The 6,882-nt window shown below is 42.1% G+C and overlaps 1 non-coding gene across 1 annotated transcript; it reads right to left on the bottom strand.

Moving 5' to 3' along the window:
• Window positions 1-6,256: 6,256 nt before the first annotated feature.
• TRNAG-CCC lies at window positions 6,257-6,328 on the bottom strand. The gene has a single exon. It is a non-coding gene; the product is annotated as a tRNA-Gly (tRNA).
• Window positions 6,329-6,882: the final 554 nt, after the last annotated feature.

The following is a 6,882-nucleotide window of genomic DNA, read 5'->3' as shown; positions in this document are numbered from 1 at the left end:
ATAGTTACTTTTTTCCAGTCTTGTCTCGGTGGCTGCTTTTTGGGGGAACCCAAACTATGGTGATTGTTTTCAAGGAAGCAAGGTTGTCTTTAGTCCTCAGTGGGTCCTGATAATAGATCATCATGTCATTAGGCAGATGCTGGAGTGAAGACTGAGGACCTGCAAGGCTCGCTCTGTGTGGGTAGGATCTGGTCGCTGTAACAATGTGCTAATAACGGCTTCATGAGGGGTTAAGTTCAGGGAGAAGAACTGTGTTTCTCTAGAGCATGAGAACCTAGAGCAACTGCAACAGTCATACCATGACCTTTGATGGATATTCCCAGTGAGGAAGGCCATCCCCAAGAGGAATGTGGTCTGCAGTATGAGAAGCCACTGAAAAGTAGGAAGAAATAGAGATTCTGGAAGTGGGAGGACTTGGGTATGTGTAGGGTCTTGCACACAGATCTAAGAGGTCCCGTGGGGTTGCTGAAGGTATGGGATGAAGCAGTGGGTTGAGAAGACAAAGGTTAGGAAGGGAAGAACTGGAGCAGTAGACTGACTTTTCTGTCATTTGGGGAGCTAAAGCAGGGAAATGCTAGAGAGCAGAGGATGCAGGTTGGCAAGATAACAAAACCCAACTCTTGAGTTCTTGCCTCAGTGCATGCAGAAACTGTAGTAAGTGCTGTGCATTTTCAAAATCCCATGATGTCGGCTCTTTTTATTATCCCCATCTGACTCAGAGGAAATTGCAGTACAGATAGGGTAATTAGGTTACCCAGGCACTCAGAGCTGTAAAGCAGAGAGCTGGAATATGAACCTGGACCTTTTAGCTCTGGAGACCTGGCTCTGATCCAGGTGTTGGCAAATTTTTCCTGTAAAGGGCTAGATAGTAAATGTTTTTGGCTTTTTGGTCTGTACAGTCTCTGTTTCGACTCCTATACTCTGCATTTGTAGCATGAGAGTGTATTAGGTATAGAGAGCATTAGGTTTCAATAATACCTAAACACAGAGCAAGGCTGTGTGCCAATAAAACTTTATTTGTAAACATAGAGGAGGGCTATAGTTTCATGAACCCTGATTTAACTACACTGTTTAACACATTAGTATAAAAGGTGATTTGGGGGACTTCCCTGGTAGTCAAGTGGTTAATACTCTGCCCACTTCCAACAAAGGGGTCACAGATTCGATTCCTTTTTGGAGAACTAAGATCTCCCATGCCACACGGTATAGCCAAGAAAAATGAATGGAAAAAATGGTGGTTTTGGCCAGAGGTGGTCTGTTTTGGGTTTTCTGATGAGCCATTGCTAGCATGCATGTCTTCATAATGAAATATGGTGGGAGACACTGGGAAGATGAGGACAGTTAAGGAACAATGTGAGGGTGATGCTGGAAGGGAAAAAAGAATAAAAGAAGCAGGAATGGAAACTCCAAGTTCTAGCTCAGTCACTTTCTTGGAAGCTGCAGGTGGGAGAGAGAAACACTCAATTCTGACCAGTATAGTAGGGCAGCTCCAAGTTGCAGGAGCAGGTTTAAGAAATGCCATAAAATTCAACTTTGTAGGATTTGGGCTTTATAGCATATATTGTAGCAGCCACATTAAATAAATGTATGTTTTTCATTATATTTTTATTGCACATTTAAAGCACATTAAGGCACACACAGCTTCCAAGAAGAAAAAAAAAATAGAGGAACTTTGACCTCACAAGTAATCACATCGATTTGAAAGGTTGTATGTTATGAAGACAGAGAAAGATGTATGGCTGTTGTCCTCAGTTTTATACTAACTCATTCTTCTTTGGGAAACAATATTAATAGACTTTTTGCTACATTTGTCTCCTGTTGAGGGAGCATTTCCTTTTTTTTTTTAACATAAAGAATATCATATTGTGGGTGTTTAGTCATTTGCTTTTGAGTTGCAGGTAATTGGTTGCCATTCTCAGTCTGTAAAACAACCTGCTTTGTTGGGGTTTGGAAAAAAGTGAAAAACCATTTCAAGAAATTGCAACTCGAAATTATTTCTGGATTTGAGAAGCCATGTATAGCATCCAGTGGTCTTCGATGATATATTCATTCATAGCCCCTGGAGTTGTGCAGAAGTAGTCAGTGAATCATGAGGGACAGCATGCTCACCATGTATTGCTGTGAGGTTGGGTGTGACACAAATGCCCCTGGGGCTGAAATGCAGTCTGTGCCCTCTCCTCCAAGCCCTGTGCCTGCCTGGATGAAGGGACACCTTTTTATTCATGCCAGTGCACCATTCACTTAGCCAAGCCATGGCGTTTGGACCAACTCTGCTCAGAGGTGATGACTTTTTCTAATCTGTGTTCTCCCGGTTATTATGTGTGTGGTGTTTTTGCAAATGATGTATCATACACATTTAGGATGCTGTTGATTTTAAGATGTACCATTATCTTTTGTACACTTAAGAAAGATGAGATGCCACCAGTCACATCTTGATAGACCATTGATGATAAGACACATGCCAACTTCAAAGATGATAAAAGGTGAAGGAGGTGCAATGGAGTTATTTGTCTATTGAGTGAGCACACCTTTCTTTAATTAGCACAAAGGTGCCTTGTAGCTGCCACCATATAAGGATGAGATAGGCATGTCCTGAGAAGGAGGTTTCCACTCAGTTTTGTTTATTTTTGATGATAAAATAAAAATAAAGTAAAATAAAAATTTTCTCTGCTCTCCTGTCATTGGTCTAGTTCTAACAGAAATAGAAATGTTAGAGTGAAATTGACCTCAGGGAGCATCTTGCATCTCCACTCGGGGCAGTTTCACCCCACCCTGGGGACATTAGTCAATACCTGAGGTTAGCTGTCATAACTAGAGGGAAATGGTGCCTAGTGAGTAGAGGCCAAGGGGTTGCTAAATGTTCTACAGTGCACAGAACAGCCTCCCACAACAAGAATTGTTGTTCAGTCGCCCAGTCGTGTCTGACTCTTGGACTGCGGCATGGCAGGACTCTTGTCGTGAGAACCTCATGAACTATATAAAAGGACGGCGGGAATTATCTGGCTCCAAAAGTCCTGGTGACAAGATTGAGAATCCCTGATGTAGTGGGATGATGTGTAGCAGGGGTTGAGAACCTGGATATTAGAGTCAGGTAAACTTGGGTTCAAATTCCCATCTTAACCTTAACTGACCCTGTGGCTTTGGACAAGTTAAGTAGACTTACTGAGTCTGAGTTTCCTTGTCTATATGGAGACTACAGTCTCTACTTCAGAGGGTTGCTGAGAGTATCAAGTGAGATAACTAAGGCAAAGATGGCAACATGGCAACAGCCACATTAAATGCAAATGCAGTTCTAAGAACCTTTGTCTATACTAATGAAATCCCGAGGGCAACTCTGAAGGAAGCATTGTTTGTAATCTCCATTTTACAGGTGAGCAAACAGAAAACTGAAGGCACTTGCCCAAGGTCACTCAGGAATAAGTAGTGGAACCAGGGTTTGAATCCAGGGTCCCTGTTCCAGCCAGTTCAGTCCTCCCAGCACAGTACCCCATATTGCATGAGGACTTGGGAAAAGGAGGCTGCCAGTAGTATTGTTATTAATATCGTCCAGCTTAAAGCCCCTGAGAAGGCAATGGCACCCCACTCTAGTACTCTTGCCTGGAAAATCCCATGGATGGAGGAGCCTGGAAGGCTGCAGTCCATGGAGTCACTGAGGGTTGGACGCGACTGAGCGACTTCACTTTCACTTTTCACTTTCATGCATTGGAGAAGGAAATGGCAACCCACTCCAGTGTTCTTGCCTGGAGAATCCCAGGGACGGGGGAGCCTGGTGGGCTGCCGTCTATGGGGTCTCACAGAGTTGGACACAACTGAAGTGACTTAGCAGCTTAAAGCCCCTCCTTACAGATGGCTAGTGACTCAGAGTTTGGAGAGTGGTAGGACTTGGCAAGTTCTCTGTGAGAGGAAAGCTGACCTGGACTAGTTTTTGGGTCTCCTGCTCTTCAGGAACCAGTCTTTTTCCCTTTGCCACGCTACCCCTGCCAACCCACCATGGTGTAGCAGGAGAGAGCCTGGCTCTAGCCTTGAGCCTTGGCACCACCACTTACTGTGTGACTCTAAGATCTCAAAAGACTCTTTAGTGTATACAGGAGGTAATCATACCTATCTAATGGAGTTCTTGGTGGTGATGATGTGCAATCGAAGATATCAGATGTTGGCAAACAGCAGTAGGTATCTGAGTGCTTGGGTGAGGGCTAGGGTTCTGGAGTCCCCAGGAAAAGGCTGTCCTGATGATCATCTCAAAGTTGAGGGGGCTGTATACTTTATATCTAAAACGTTTTAGTTTTTACCTCAGATATTCTATTTTGATCTTTTAAAAAATAGCTTTCAGCTTAAATTTTTGAGCTTTATAGAATAGAATTATAGTAACTGTTTTAATGTTCTTATCTGCTAATTCTGACTCCTGTTCCATGTTTGGGTTGGTTTTGAGCAATTGATTTTTCTCCTCATTATAGGTTACACTTTTATGCTTTTTGAATACTTGGTGATGTTTCATTGGATGCCAGACATTATGAATTTTATGTCACTTTTTGCTGGATATTTTTTGTATCCTTATAAACATTTTTAAAGCTTAATTTTGTTTTGTAGCTGCATTACTTAGAAAGAGTTTGATCCATTTTCTTTAAATATTTTTTTAGAGAGAAAACTCCCTCAAGGCAGTAATCTAGGACAATTCTAGGACTTATCTTATTTATTTTTCATCTCTTGGGTATCAGTGTCCTTTATTACTTGTTGTTGAGTGTTTTGAAAGTCACTGTTTCAGGTGAGAGGATAAATCTACTTCCTGTTATTCCAGCTTGAATGGTAGCAGAACTGTGGCCAGCCTTTCAGATCATTTTTATTATTATCACTCAATATTATGATTGTTGTCTTCATTTTTAGATAAGGAGATAGAGGTTCAGAGACATTAAGTCATATAAAGACAAAAGTAGTTTAAGACACTGCATTTTTTTTCTCAGAATGATTGTGAGTAATCACAAAAGTAAATTTACAAAGCAAAGACCAACAGGCCAGTTGCTGGTGACCTGTCATGTAACCCTCTTTTCTTCTTGAAGGTAAATTAACTCCTGATCAAATCAAAGTGACTTCCCTCTTTCTTACGCTTGCAAAGCACCAGCTTCTCTCCTTTTGTCTTTTTGAATCACTGATTTATACCTATGGATTTTGACTTCTTTGGGGATTAACCAGTCAAGTGTTACCTTATTCAACAGTGAGGATAAAAGGGGTACTGAAAGAAATTTCATGGAGAAATGAATATCTTTTTTCCAGTATATTCTCTGAGGTGCTGCTGTGAAGTCAGTGTTAAGAGGGGAGAATTGAGAATGATGGCATGTGCCGTCAGATATTTACTTCTGTTTTTAAAGACTATTGTCATTTTATGGCATGATCTAATGAGAGGCTCTCTAGACTGGAGGCACCAGACATGTGAACTTGAGTTCCAGCCAAGTTACCATTTGGCAGAGTGTATGTGTCCCCATGACCTTCACTGTAAAGCGGAGGCAGAAATACTCCAACTCATCTATCCTTGTAGGTCACTGGTAAGGAACACAATCATGGATATTGCTTTCGTAGGAAAAGTTTAAAAGCTGAAGCTAATTCAGTGGGAGAAGGCTAGGGTGGGATGATTTGAGAGAATATTATTGAAACATGTACATTACCATATGTAAAATAGATAACCAGTGTGAGTTCTAGGGCATGAAGCAGGGCACCCAAAGCTGGTGCTCTGGGACAACCCAGAGGGATAAGGTGGGGAGGGAGGTGGAAGGGGAGCTCAGGATGGGTGGACACATGTACACCTGTGGCTGATTCATGTTGATGTATGACAAAAACACCACAATATTGTAAAGTAATTATTTTCTAGTTAAAATTAATTAATTAAAAAAGCTGAAGCTAAGAAGGCTATTATTTGGGATTCTCTTCCTTTGATAAACTAAATATAAAGCAGGCATTCACCTTTAGAAGGAAGGCTTTGTGTGAGGATGCCACACTCAGGGCATTTTTTAAAAGTTATTTATTTATTTGGCTGTGCCAGGTCAGTCATAGTTGTGGTATGCGAACTCTTAGTTGCAGCAAGTGGGATCTAGTTCCCTGACCAGGGATTGAACCTGGGCCCCCTGCATTGGGAGTGCAAGTGGGATCTAGTTCCCTGACCAGGGATTGAACCTGGGCCCCCTGCATTGGGAGTGCAAGTGGGATCTAGTTCCTGACCAGGGATTGAACCTGGGCCCCCTGCATTGGGAGTGCAAGTGGGATCTAGTTCCCTGACCAGGGATTGAACCTGGGCCCCTGCATTGGGAGTGCAGCATCTTAGCCTCTAGACCACCAGGGAAGTCCTACTCCAGGGAAATTTTGTCAGAGAAAAGGTATGAAGTTTAGTAGAAAATCCACAGGTTTGGGAATTCAGCCAAAATGAATTCTGCCAGCTGTGGTGTTTACTTACTTACATCTTGTTTTACTCCGACCCAGCTTTCAGAGCAGTAACCATGGTGGAGTCTTGAGCCTGTCCCCTAGTCAAGCTAAGTGGCCACCTCTCCCCATAATGTGCCCTTCACCTGCCTTGGCTCCTGTAATCTGCCCAAAATATCTTGACCCAGCTCTATATGTCACTCAAGCACTGGCCCAGTTATCTTCTGGGAGGGCTTCCTAACAAACTGAAATGTTCTTTTGTCTGTACATCTCCTGAGCTTTGTGCTGTTGCTCTAGAGTTGATCATATAACATTTCTGGTTATTTTAATATATTTTCAGTCCCTCAAAAGCTGAGAACAGACTTAATTCATAGCAGTATCGTAGACCCTCTGATCCTGAAAACATTTGAAACCATTTTCATAATTTTTATTTTTTTAAAGAAAAAAAAAAGCTGGTAACTCATCACATTTCACAGA

The sequence above is a fragment of the Bos indicus x Bos taurus genome, chromosome 22, assembly GCF_003369695.1.
Source record: "Bos indicus x Bos taurus breed Angus x Brahman F1 hybrid chromosome 22, Bos_hybrid_MaternalHap_v2.0, whole genome shotgun sequence".
Lineage (NCBI taxonomy): Eukaryota > Metazoa > Chordata > Mammalia > Artiodactyla > Bovidae > Bos > Bos indicus x Bos taurus.
The sequence above is the reverse complement of the archived record's forward strand: the minus strand, read 5'-3'. Positions and strand labels throughout refer to the sequence as shown.